Below are 12,382 nucleotides of genomic sequence, written 5' to 3'. Positions count from 1 at the left end.
GTAGTATATGATCACAAGAAAAGTAAATATTTGTGGGGCATAAGAGATGAATAATCTGCATGGTATTTTACTGATAGATAGATGTTGCTATACATTTGTCAAGCCCATCGAATGACACCAAGACTGAACTCTAAGGTAAACTATGCATGTTGGGTGGTTAAGATGTGCCAGGATTCATTCCTGATGAAAAATGAACCATGCTGGCTGTGATACCACTGTAATGTAACCAGAGTTATTAATAACTGGAAAGGAGCACAGGGAAGGCCAAATATTATAGTCATGTGTTTTACTATATAATGTTTGACTCTGCCAGGAAGCTCCAGTTTGGATGCCTACCCGGTTAAACCTGGGTGACACAGGGAAGGTGCTTGTCTGCCAGTCGTATCTGGGAACAGATCTCTGGCCGGAGGAGGCATGGCCACTGCAAGTGCAGGAAGAGCTGAGATACTTCACTCTTAAACAAAGGGGTTCGCTCTCTTACTTCACGCTCTTGCCTCTTGGCATGGTGCCCTTCATGCCCAGTTCCCCGGGGGCTCTCCTGCACGTGCCCACATCGCTCACCGCCATGTGGACCCCACACAGGACTAATGGACTGCAGCTAGCCAAACGCTAAACCCGACCCCGTTCCAACATGGGATGGACACTCTGGACACTGGCTTTGCTTCCAGTTCTACTGGATCCCTAGCTGCACATCTTCCAGGATGGATTAAGGGAAATGGGACTTACAGATGCAGGGATATAATTCCACACAAGTAAAAATCACTCATCCTCCTGTGCCTGCTTCAGAAAATTCTTTTTCCTCAAGATATTGGAAGGACCCAACTCCCAGGACTGAGTGGGAGTTGCACCAATAACAGTGAGACATGCTGGCACTACGGCTTATCTCCAGGTTTCCATTTATTTGTTACTCTCATCTTATATGTGATGATAGCTTACAGTTATAGTCTATGTTTTTAGCTTACCACATGCATTCCTATGTTCCTTCTCAACACAAAGTTGGTTATTATCTGTATTTTACATAAAAAGAGGGCAGAGGACAAAGAAGCAATTTTTCCAGCTAGCTAATAAATAGTAGAGGTAGAACAATATAATTAGTGCAAAAGAATGCAATGCAAACATATACTGATATTAATGTTATTGAAAATCATAGTGAAGGAAATTAAATACGGTCATTGATGGAAGAGTTATACATAATTCTTTCTCTAAATTGTCATTAAAAATTGTTTTTTAAAATGTTGGAAAGGAATGACCTAACAAGAATACTGAAACTATTCTAGAAGTCAGAATGCAGATGGGCTGAGACAGAAAAGTGGGGGAGGGGGGATGAAGAAAACTGTTGGTGGGAGTACATCATTGAATAGCAAAGAAACCTGGAGAAATGCCATGCTTAGAGTCTTCAAGTGGAGCACAAGGGGAGTGGAGGACCACTATCAGGGCAATTCATTCCGAACATATTCAGAACAGAAACCCTATCTCCTTTGTCTCCCTTGCTACTATATTTTCGGCAGACAGGAGAAGCTTTGCCCTTCAGGGTGAAAACCAGGACTAGTCATTAATGAAAGCTGGTCATCAGTTTTGAAGCCTGGTCTGGTCTAGGTCAGTGGGTGCGGAATTAAAGCCACTGTGGAATTGTGAGCATCCCAACCTGCTCACTTGTTGGTTTCATCTCCACGCTCCTCTGGACCTGGACGGCTGCTTCCTGAGACTCTGCCAATGCCCAGACCTGCGGTCACAGTGAGGGGCAAACAGATCTGCACATCGCAGAGGAAACTTACAACAGCTACCTCTGACCTTCAGCCTAGTTTTTCATTTATAATAAAACAACAGCCCACAATAAAAAAAAATAAATTTAAAAAAACACACAAAACCAGCAGCTGAACAACAGAAACACAATCAAAATGTCTCCAGACATTTCCAGAAGACCCCTGGCAGAGGGAGCAAATTGCTGCTAGTTAAGAATAACTGGGACAGGGCTTAGTTCCGGGGCCAGGCAGACCTAGCTTTTCCTTCGAGCACCACCAATTATTAGCTATTTATCTTTGGGAAATACACTTAATTTCACTCAACCTCATCTCCTCATCTGTGAAATGGGGATAAAAAACTATTCTGCAGGGTTTTATCCTCCTCCTTCTTGGCCTTCTTTCTTTTTTAAACAAGCATGTGAGAAAATTTCGGTACCTGGTACATAATATACATTAAATAAATGTAAGCTATTATTATTTTAATTTTAATGTTAGTAATGATGATGAGGAAGAGCAGCAGAGAAGCCTGTGGAGTGGAGAGCCTGTGCCAAGAGATGAGCAAGGGCTAAGAAGTCCGTGCATCTGTGAATGCTTGGTGAGGAGGCTAGTTACGCTCCAGAATGGCACACTCCAATAGAACACTGTGATCATAGCTTAACTTGCATGGCTCAGTGGTTGAGTGTCGACCTATGAACCACAAGGTCACAGTTCAATTCCCATGCCCAGGTTGTGGGCTTGATCCCCAGTGTGTCAGCTAATCATTGATATTTCTAGTTCTCTCTCCCTCTCCCTTCCTCTCTCTCTAAAAATCAATAAAAAAACATATTAAAAAAATAAAAAATTGTGATGATGGAAATGTACTATAACATAGTATGTAATGTTCTATGAAAAGAATATGGCTATGGAGCACTTAAAATGTGGCTAGTTACAATTAAGGAAATGAAATATTAATTATTTCTTATTTAAAAAATTTTAAGCTTAAATAGTTGCATAGAGCTAGGTGCTACCATATTTATTGACCAGCACAGCTCAAGAGAGTAAATGAGAATCACTGAGGGGAGAAAAATGGAAATAACAAAGAAGAAGGTTGCACTTTGGGAGATTAATGGGGTGATGGTGATCAGGGCAGGGAAACCAGATAAAAGCATTTCTGCAACCCTGGCGTGTTATGAGAGCCGGGAAGAGGGGGGTGGGAGTGAGAATTTGAAGAATGAACTCAGGGGACCCATTCCTATGGGTGTCTGCACTGAAACCCTACTCAGTGACCTCTGAGGTGGCTATTTTCTTTTTTTAATATATTTTATTGATTTTTTACAGAGAGGAAGGGAGAGGGAAAGAGAACTAGAAACATAGATGAGAGAGAAACATTGATCAGCTGCCTCCTGCACACTCCCTACTGGGGATGTGCCCACAACCAAGGTACATGCCCTTGCCCGGAATCGAACCTGGGACCTTTCAGTCTGCAGAACATCGCTCTATCCACTGAGCCAAACCAGTTTCGGCAATTTTCTTTACTATGCTACCCTTCCATCTACATCCGAGATCAGCACCGGGATTCACAGCTTCCAGCTCGAAGTTCTTGTTAGTAAGTTCTTACAGGTAAATCACAATACCTGCTTTTAAAAATGTTTCTCCAAAAACCTGATTTTCTACAGCTAGAACAATTTTCTTTGCTTTCCTGGTTTCTTGCTGAATTGCTTATCACTTGCTTAAAATTGTGTGAAACTTATAACTAAGCAATGGATTCTAATTATTAATCTATCCCTCCATCCAATGTTTTTAAGCCAGTTAAGATTACATGTTCTGTGATGTATCTAGCCTTAGCTCCTTTTCATATTGCGCCATTATGTCCACTATTCTAGGACTCTAGGCGCAGGAGTCTTGGGGGGCGAGCAGGGCAATCCACTTAGTGAAGATCATGGCTACCTTGGAATTGCTTCTTTACTTTAGCAATAAAGTGCATTATTAAAATAGTCCAGATTTAGGACAATATATTCATTTATCTGTTTGATTGTGTGGTAGTTCAAAGTAAAGGCTTTGGGTTAGAACAAGCAAACGAACCCCAGGTTTACCACTTTTCTAGTGGGGTAACTTCGGAAGGCCATTTGCAGTCTTCTAACTTCAGCTTTGTCATATGTAATGAACAAGAGCTGCCATTCTATTCCAGGGATTGTTGTGAGGTTTGAAATATCATAAACTAGCCAAATCCGGTGTGGCTCAGTCGATAGAGCGTCGGCCTGCGGACTCAAGAGTCCCGGGTTTGATTCCGGTCAAGGGCATGTACCTTGGTTGCGGGCACATCCCCAGTAGGGGGTGTGCAAGAGGCAGCTGATCTATGTTTCTCTCTCATTGATGTTTCTAACTTTCTATCCCTCTCTCTTCCTTTCTGTAAAAAGGCAATAAAATATATTTTAAAAAAAAGAAATATCATGAACTAGAAAATGCATTCTATGACTTAAAAAATGATACAGAATTCTTTATTTTTCTCAAAGTCTAAATGGTTTCATTATTCCAACAACTTTATAATCCAAAGTCCACAACCAGAGTGGGTTTGTGAGTATAATATACAATGCAGAACTGAACTGCATGCACACATTAAGCTACATTTTACACTTATTATTTCCCTTTGACGCACTGGACTAGCCACCAAATTGTAGAGGGAAAGTCCAGCAGTCTGACCAGAGATATATGAGTTTCATAGGACCATGAGTTATAAACAGAAATTTCTACTTGTTTTTTCACTGTTAGATCTTAAGTACAAATGTGATCTTGTAAGGTCAGTAATTTTAGGGCTTTCTATCCCCACTATTAAAAATATAGGCAATCTATTTATGTGTGTGTGTTTTATCCTAGAATATCACAAATTCACTGCAATATGCTCAAAATCATGCTAACCAATTGCTCTTAGGCATTGTTTGAAGAGAATACTTAATGCCTCTGTGTTGTATCTCACTCTGTTCACATAACTATGAAATCTTACCACAAGAAAGACTTATAGTAAGCAAGGAAAAAAATTTAAAGGAAATTAAATATAAACATTGTTTACCTCGGAAATAAAACATAAGATCTTCCTGGAAAGAAACATCATTTCCTAAATTCTGACACAATGTGAAGACATGTATTTTGGTTCTAATGTGTTCAGTGGAGTAGCTTTGTTTTAACAACTGCCAGATGTGGATCAAGATACTTTCAGCTGCTTTAAATGGTCATAATCCAGAGTCATTAACACCAGGAGAGAATCTGAAGACAGGTTAATTCAAACCATCCAAGGCAGACCCAAATGAAATCCTCAAAAAGAGAATTGATTTAGACAATTTTTCTGAGAGGGAGAATTTCTGCCAGAAATTATCTTGTGTTACTCTAAGACTTAATGATTGAACAAATGACTAAAGCCCATAGATGTGGTATCCAAATTCTGGAAATTTTAATCGTTCCAGTTTGACAATGCAAAGAAGACTAGCACAGTCCATTGCAGAAAGACTAGAGTTACACACACACACACACACACCCCATTCATTGTCTTAGCTTCAATGTGACATATGTATCAAGGGCATTTTCTATGTAGACAGCATAGGAAGTACTAGGATGTCTATGACATGATTGCTCCCCTTATGGACGTTTCTTAAATGTTCTCCTTGAAGAAATGTAGTTACCAACTTAAGTTGACTTCTGTTCATATGAAAATAAATTTGATATTTCACTAGAATTTTTAATTTAAAGTTTCTAATGACACTGCTCATGCCTACTTGGCCATTTAAAAGAAACACCAAATTACAAAATGACAGTGCCCAGGTCCAGAGACCCAGACCTAGAGATAGAACCAGCCCTTTAAACAAAGGATAGATACTGGTATGTACAAGGACATCACAGATATTTCATATGCACGTAAGCTGTCTTCCTTGATGGATGAGTGAGCCATATTTATTGATTTTTTTTTATTTTCTTAGATATTTTACAGCGGCAAAGTGTGGTGTGGGAGGAATCAAACCAGTAAATGCTCCCATGTTCCTGTAGCTACAAAGGAACACAAGCAGTGGAGGCAGAAAGACAACACCCCCGCCAGACAGAATCTGTCAGGGTTTTTGTGAACACAGCCCCCCTGAACATCCTAAGCATCATCCTTCCTTCAGAAGCATGAAGGTACTACCATCAGCCAAAACAGTCCTCCAAAAAGAAATTACTCTGCTGGAGAAAATGCATTTCTTAAATAGGACACTATCCTCAAAAGTTCCCTATATCTTGAAGTGGAGTCTCCCAACACTTGTGTAAGATGTGAGTGGCCAGAAGACGGGATGTGGAAACCCAGAAGCTTCGCTACTAAACACAGAGGAACATGAGAGATGTCAGGAGCTTGGGGGCCAGAGAAGTTAGCAGGCCAGTACTATGCTGAACATCCAGGCAGAGAGGAGGTGAAAAGTCCAAAGAAGTAATGAGGCAGGCAGCAGAATGAGAGTGAAGAAACGGGCACAGAAAGAATTTTGTGCAATCTCATCCCCAAACCTGAGCCACAAGAATGCTTACTATGGCAAAGGAAGCAATAAGCATGGGCAGAAAGAATGAAACTCGCTCATAATGGCTTCTCCAATCATTCCTAGTTTTCCTTGTCTGGACATTTGCCTTCCAAACTCTAATCAAGCCTGGTCCACAGTCCGTCAACACCAATGTCATCTGGGAGCTTGTTAAAAAATCTCGGGGAATGAGGACGGTTATGTGACATCATAATCAATAAAGAAATTAAAATTTAAAAAAAAAGAATCTCAGGCCTATCCTCACATCTACTGATTCTGAATCTGTATTTAATCTCAGTTGATTCCTCTCTGCTGTAAGGTTTGCAAAGCTTATCTCCCAGCATCTATTCTTACCCCTTTATCATCTATTCTCTGCACAGCTGCCTGAGCAATCTTTTAATTTAATTTGTTTACCTACTGACTATTCCCTCCTCTAAAAGGAAAGCTCCACGAGGTCAGGAAAAGAGCATGAATTTGCCCCACTAATTCAGTCAGCATGTACTGACTGTCTACTGTGTACTAGCCAGTCTGCTGGAGAACAGGATGTAGTAAAAATAAAGGAGGGTTTCTTTCCTCAAGTAGCTTTTAGCTTCCGTTCTCCTTTTGTGTTTCCAGTTATCAAATTCAAACCTTAGAGTCACCACTGAGTCCTTCTTTTATTCATTCCTCCTACCAGTCAATAACTGGCTATTTTCTGTATATTAATTTAAGTGAAAAACATCTCTCATTGCCATGGCCTCTTCTTTTACCCACCATCAATGCCCTCTTTGAGCCTTCATTTTTTCCTGAATTATCCTATGAGCCTTCAATTTTCCTGAATTATCCTATGACAGCTTTCAACATGCTCTCACACACAACTCTAATTTATCTCACACAGCTAAATGAAAAAGTCATCGGAAAATGCAATTGAGATCATAATGGTCTCTTATTCAATATACACTCAATGGCTTTCCATTGAATGCAGATTTTAAAAACCTCCTCAACTTCGCATTTAAGATCCCTTTCCAATGTATTAGATTGAACTGAATTACATTTTTATTTTGCATCCTAGCTGGTTTGGCTCAGCAGATAGAGAGGACTGTTCTGGTCCTGGGTTCAATTCCAGTCAAGGGCCCATACCCAGGCTGCAAACTCGATCCTGGTAGGGGGCCTGGAGGTGGCAGCCAATGATTCTCTCTCATCACTGATGTTTCTATCTTTCTCCCTCTCCCCTCCTCTCTGAAATCAATAACAAATATATATTAAATTTTTATTTTATTTTGTAGTTCAAAAGGGTAGAATATTATCCATTTCATATGGTACAACCTAATTGTATTCCTGTACCTTTCCATCCTTATCTACTAAGATTCCCCTGCTGCCTGCACTCTAGAATACAGATGAAATTAGTCGATGTCTGCCAAGCATGCTCACTTCCTTTGGTTCCTTTGCTAGTATTTGTTCTTCCTGGAGCTCCTCCATGCATTCTCTCTCCCTGAATACTTCTATTCACCCTTGTTCCATCTCAACAGACTCAGCCTCCATGATGTGTTTCCTGTTGAGTCCCTTCTCAATTGTTAGTAATCCTGCCATGTAGTGAAGTCCCTTGAGAAGTGATTCATGTGGTTCTTACAGTACCAACGAGCATCGGTGCTGCATCCTTGACTTATTCTGCTGGTCCCATTGAGCTCCAGAAGTGTTTTGTTGCATACACTCCTTTGCAAGTAGAACATCTTAACGTATATTTGTGTAATTGTGAGTGCCCTGGGTTAGTAAGTGTTACTTAAGGATGAATGTGTTATTTTAAATGTTCATGATACTGTTCCCTGCTTTTTTATTATTTTGGCCATTTGAAACTTCTGTCATTAGTTAAATTTCAAAAAACAAACAACTCTCATGTTATTTAGCAAAAGAATTCTCTGGCTAATTTTTTTTTCACATAGATTATGTAATTCAGTAATGCAACTTCATTGTAATGACATAGGAAATGCTTTATTAATGCATTTATTTAAAAACTTCCTGCTATCGCTCCTTAAAGAATAAATTCCTTGGGTCAAATAGAAATATATATTAAAATATACAATATACAATATATCAGAGCTTGAATATTATAATGTGTTTTAAGATTTATTTACTTCTACTTTATGTATATGAAAATAAGAATCTACAAGCATGATATTTTAACCTTCTTGCAGCAACATATAAACCATATACATAAATAAAACATTAAAACAATCCCTATGAGCCAAACATTTACTGGGAGAAAAAAGTAATATGTTGTGGTTAATATGAAGGACTCTGGGCCAGACTTGTGTTGATCATCCGACTGAAGTCTCATTTCATTCATTTGCAATATGGAGACCATACCCACTTCCCAGGATTGTAACTGAGAGTTAAAACGAGACAACATGTGTTAAGGGCTTAGAATATTATCTGGCACATAGTCAACAAAAAACTATAGTTTTATTAATAGAGATAAAGGACAACAAGAACAATTTCCCTAAAGCTATTATGATTCTAGAAGTTTCTTTATAGATTCCTTAAATAGATATGTATAAAGTGATGTCATACTGAACTAGTCCATAATGAGCAAGAAGGCGATCAGGAAGACTCTGACATCATTTCTAGCTCTGCATTTACAAAGAGGGAGAGGGGAGGGCCTCCACCCCGGTGCTGCAGCAAAATCTTGGCTGAAGTCATGAAGAGCAATAAACAATGTCAAGCCTGGGAATATTTAGGAAGTGTCCATAAAGCAAAGCTCATGCTGCAGCTTGGCATCTTCCCCCCTAGCTGGTGAAAGTGAAAGGGACATTTAAAAAATTCTTCCATCTTAACCTAAAACCAGAAAAATACTTTTCCATGGAGCCAGGAGACATTTTCAGATTTTTTTTTAACCTGGTATTAGCCAATTAATTACCATAAATTAGGGGCTTATTATGAATATTTTAGGTAGCTGGAAAAAAAAAAAGATTACAGTGCAGAACCATATGAAAAACAAGAACAGAAAAGTAATGAGGAAAAATGCAGATTTTCCCAGAAAATTTATTTATCCATCAAATAATTAAATCAGTAGTTATTTATCTACTGTGGTCAAGGCATTATGCTATGAGCTGAAGGTACAGTGAAAAATCAGAAAAGGAATTTAATGGTAAAAGTAATGCCCAGATGTTGGTTAGAAAAACCATGATACAGATACCCAACTCCTTTAGAGTCCAGCAGTCAAATTCTACTGTGATTTGACAATGTAAGAGACTATTTGAATAAATTCTGGTTTATTACACAATATATATATCAACACCTAGATGAATTTTTAAATGGTAATAGAAAATTTAGAGACCAAGATACTCTTGGTAAGGTAATAAATACATATGCCACTTCTCTAGTTCCAGGTCTTCTTGACAATAGAGTAAAGACCTCTTCTTGGTGGATAGATAGTAATTTCATCTTTTTCCAATTCCTGTAAATACCCCAGAGTTCAAAATTAATATAATGACTTCCTAAATGAGTCTGAAAATTAGGAAACAGATTCTCACATGAAATATATACTGTATGGATTTAGTTAGATGGGAAAATACCAAATAGAGGGCTGTTGTTTTCACCAAATATAAAATGTTTTCACTTACTGTGAGTGAAACCTAACAAGAGAGTATGATCCCAAGGATTTTACAGGAATAATGGCATGTCCTGTTGGGGGATTTCATATATGATTCCTGAGTAATTTCTGAAGAAAAAGTGCAATATATTTTATCTATCTCTGAATACATGAGATGAACCTAACAGACTAGTCTATTAAATTTTATTCAGTATCTGAAATACTGCAATTTCCCTTTTTTAGAGCACAGTGATTTATCTTAACAAATTCATTCTCTTGTGCAAAAATATTTTATGATGCTGCCTACTCTCTGGAAGGGTGGTGACAGAGACATCTGCCCCTTCCCCCTCTCCCACAATAACCACCCTCAGAAGCAAGGCTCTTCCTGCTTCTGGATGAATAAATTAAGGTTCTCATAATTACACATTGCAGAGAAAATTAAAGGAGGACAATGCATTGGTCTCTTGTCCTTCAGCTGCTACAAATATTCATGCTCACAGATAAACATTCACATACTCCTAGTATTTCAGGATCTGTAGTTGAACGTTAGCCATTTTTTAAGTATAGCAAAAAACAAAACAAACGAAAAAGCCAACCTTACTGCGTAAAATATTTTGTGCCATAGTCTGAGGGAAAATACTATGCGAATGCCAAGGAAAGGCTTTAATGACGTTATCGATTATCCTCTCATCAAGGTAGAAAATGTCTTCCATTTTTTTAAAGCCAAATTGCAAATAAAGATTTTATTGACATGAGTATATGTGAAAGGCAAAGATCACCTTAAGGAATGAAAAAAAAAAAAAAAAAGATAATACCCATATTTGTCATCTCGAATCTGTATGTATCCTGATGCTGAATTTGAAAATTAATATTTTTTCTGTAAGGCATAAGGCCCAAGATCAATCAATGGATTCAACTGCTTTCATGGCAAGATGAAGGATTACTGTCTCATGCTGTCAATGCCAAATATAGTGTATGTAAAATCAGTTCTTTTAATACCTAACAACCTCGGTTTTTAATATATCCGTGACTAAATGACAATCTTTTATTCACAAAACCCAACAATACTGAGTCATTCCTGGGCTTTCCTCTCTAGCACCCATTCTACTTGGGAAAGAACAGCCATTTCATTTAGCCACTTAAAAAAAAAAAATCACTTCTTAACAAGACTTCCTCAAATAAAATCAGTCTATTTCTCTTAAATTCAAATTATTGCACTTTCAGTAAGATAGGGAATTTTGCATATTTTTAGCCATTATCGTGATAAAAATCCAACAATAAGTCAGACATACTAATATCTGTTAATAACTTGCAACACAGGCAAAAGACACAATTCTGTAGCTATCTAATCATAAAACAGCCTTGGAAAATGGCATTCTCCTTAGGAAATCAGACATGCTCTAGACAATGACCCATGTCAGGATAAAAGACCAGGCACAGAGAGATTACTGCAAAGAAAAACATTCCAATTCCTCCTTGATTTTCCCTCATTTAAACATATAAACGAGACATGCGGTACCTTTTAATTTTCTGAATGGGTGATTCCCAATCAACGCTTCCTCGGTGACAGACAGCAAACGGAAGAATCTACCGAAACAAAGCAAAAGGAAAAAAAACACACATATATAGACTTGTTACCTAAACATGGAAAATTTTAACTCACCAGTAAGCAAGTGCATTCTTTACACCCAGACAATAAGTCTGCCTTGAGATCTGTAGCACAAACAATGCAGCACTTGGATTTTTAGAGAGCTCGGTAATGAATTTTAAAGCATCTTACTCTGACATCCTATAAAGCAGATTCTTTGGAAAACAGATGAGAAATAAAAACAGAATTAAAAATATAAACACCCCAGACCATTACCAGCGTGTGTGGCGTGATACCACTCGGTCTAGCCTCTGAGGATGGCTGCGGAGTCCTCCTCCCTCAGCATCATCTCCACACGCTGGCTCTGCTCTCTGGCTCCAGACACACTGCAGTCTGCAAGCCACCAGCTCCTGTGTGTGTGTGTGTGTGTGTGCGTGTGTGTGTGTGTGTGTGTGTGTGTGTGTGTCAGGGAAAGGGGAGCTGCAAATTAGAAAGCATCCCTGCAGTGGCGAAAAGGAAAATAAGGCGAGCGGGAGAGAGAGAGAGAATGCTCACTAGCCTCGGAATTTTCGAGAACGATGACAAGCCACCCAGCTCCGCCATCATTCACTGACAATAAGGTGCAGCCCTGGCTTGGGATTCAGTGGTTTGCCATGGGGGCTGCTGGTACCAAAAGCCTGACAGGCATTTTAATTGCCTCCATCCAAGTGTGTCCCCCGGAGTCGAGTCTATAAGCCTATGAATGTCATCATCTGGTCTCCTTTGTGTGATTCACACATACACACACACACACACACACACACACTCACACTCTCACACTCACACACACACACACACACACACACACACACTCACACAGCTTAAGCAAGCAGTTTTCAGGCATACAGGATTACAAATAAGTTAGGCTCCACACACTGGATGTGACTCCATGACAGTTTATAGGGATTTTTATTATCTGCATCAATGACAACAGAGA

At 38.9% G+C, this 12,382-nt stretch overlaps 1 protein-coding gene across 30 annotated transcripts in view; it reads right to left on the bottom strand.

The window, feature by feature from the left end:
- Nucleotides 1-12,382, bottom strand: part of MAP2 (microtubule associated protein 2) — a 223,386-nt gene that overhangs the window by 98,475 nt on the left and 112,529 nt on the right. For 29 of the 30 annotated variants that reach the window (XM_084892944.1, XM_084892945.1, XM_084892947.1 and 26 more), the window contains one exon: nt 11,338-11,405. The gene's annotated coding sequence lies outside the window, so the exon portion shown is untranslated. Of the gene's footprint in view, nt 1-11,337; nt 11,406-11,682; nt 11,835-12,382 lie in introns of those variants that run through there. The other variant, XM_084892958.1, reaches the window with a different exon arrangement.

Source organism: Pipistrellus hanaki (genome assembly GCF_964339955.1).
Source record: "Pipistrellus hanaki genome assembly, chromosome: 8".
In the NCBI taxonomy this organism is placed as follows: domain Eukaryota; kingdom Metazoa; phylum Chordata; class Mammalia; order Chiroptera; family Vespertilionidae; genus Pipistrellus; species Pipistrellus hanaki.
This window is presented reverse-complemented; position numbering and strand designations above follow the sequence as displayed.